Raw genomic sequence first — 1750 nt, 5'->3', positions numbered from 1 at the left:
CCCCGCCCTCCCCGCCCCGGGCTGCCGGCCACTGCCGACGGGGGAAACCAGACGAGACATTGTTTCCTTTGGGAGCCTTTGACTCGCGCACACTCAGTGACTCAGTCTGGCAGGGGCCTTGGAAGTGGGCCCCGCGGCCTGGGCGGCTGCCTCTGGGTGTCTCCTGATCCTCCGGGGAGCAGAGCCGCGTGCAGGCTCCCCAAACCCCACTCCCCAGGTCAGGAATGCGCCCCAGGGCGCCGCCCCTTAGCCCCGTGCAGAGACTCGGACCTCAGGCTGAGCGCTGCGGCCCGCTGGAAAATTCGCGATTTAGCTGAAAATCTGCAAGTGACTCATACTGTTGTAATTTAGGAATAGCGGATTTAAAGGTTTAGACTGGAGTGACAAGGTTGCCCCAGGGATGCTTATTCGGTGAAGGTAGACGTTCCGCACGTAGAGCACCTGTTTCACGGGCTCCGTGGCTGCGAGGGCAGCGTCTGCCCCGGCCCGCTCGCACGGCATCGCCCTTTGGCCCCCATCCCCGGGCCGTTAGGACCGCCTGTGCAGCCTCTCCCAGGAGAAGAGCGGCTGGGCACCCCCTGTGCCCGGGACAGTCCCTGCGCCGCCTGCGAGGCGGAGGCCCAGAGGACGACGTGCCCTGGTGAAGGGGAGCTCCCATTTTCTTGGACCGTCTGTTATGGATTTCATAGAGTTGGGCTAGGTCAGGTCACAGGGCAGGGGACTCTCCTGTTGCCCTCCAGGGGCCCCAGGAGGACGCCCGCGGGGAGGAGCACGCCGCTTATTTTGCTTAGAGCGCATCTCTGGTGAGCGCCTCTCCGACCGCAGAGGGAAGTGGGTCCCCTCCACCCGTCGCTTCTGGGAAAGTTCACCGCAGCCCTTCTCCTCGCAGATGTGCGAGTGTGCGCTGCACCCCGTGGCCGATAAACTGCACTGAGTCACTGTTCAGATTTCTGAGCGTTTTGTAAAGGGAATTGCGCACGGAGAGGGTCATTCCCCACGAGCCCTGACACGGAAACCAATGCAGAAAATACAGTCAAGATGCTCGTTCTTCCCCATGTCCCCCGTCTTCCTCAGAGCACAGCGCCTGTTGTGTATAGAAGCAGCTCAGTAGGTGACTGCATAACCCAATGATAGAATGCTGCTTCACAGGTTCCCTCATTCACTTCTCCCAGCAGATGTCAACCATTAAAATGGTGCATTTCTCCACTCCCTGTTAAGGGATACTATTGTCATCAATCTCAAGATACCATTGATTTAAAAAAAAAGATGCCATTGATTTAAAGACTCATCCTTTTCATTTATGTACCACAAATAAGAAAAAATGCTGTCAAACTGTGACATATTGATTGTAAGTAACAACTCAATTTCAGGATTGTTTAAACATCAAAAAGGGCTTTACAGTGTAAAACATAAACATAATCAATACACTTGGCAAGAGATTGTAACAGATGAAGGATATAAAGTATCTCCACCTGCTCTTCTAAGAACCACATACCTCTCCATGACGGCCACTGTTAAAAGTTTCTGTCCATCATTTAAGATATTGTAACCACATACAGGTATAGGTATCTAAGCATGTAAGTCCTTAAAATAAGAATGGAATAATACTCTGGCTACACCACTTTAAAATTTTATGTCTCATTGGTGGAAAATGTTTTTGCCATTTTTACAAAACTGTAAAGTTTAAAAGGAATTTTTTTTTGTTTAGTTATCAGAACAGAATGTACCTCTACTGACATAAAAGAGGGTT

This window comes from Myotis davidii, unplaced genomic scaffold, assembly GCF_000327345.1.
Source record: "Myotis davidii unplaced genomic scaffold, ASM32734v1 scaffold44, whole genome shotgun sequence".
Classification (NCBI taxonomy): Eukaryota; Metazoa; Chordata; class Mammalia; order Chiroptera; family Vespertilionidae; genus Myotis; species Myotis davidii.
The sequence above is the reverse complement of the archived record's forward strand: the minus strand, read 5'-3'. Positions refer to the sequence as shown.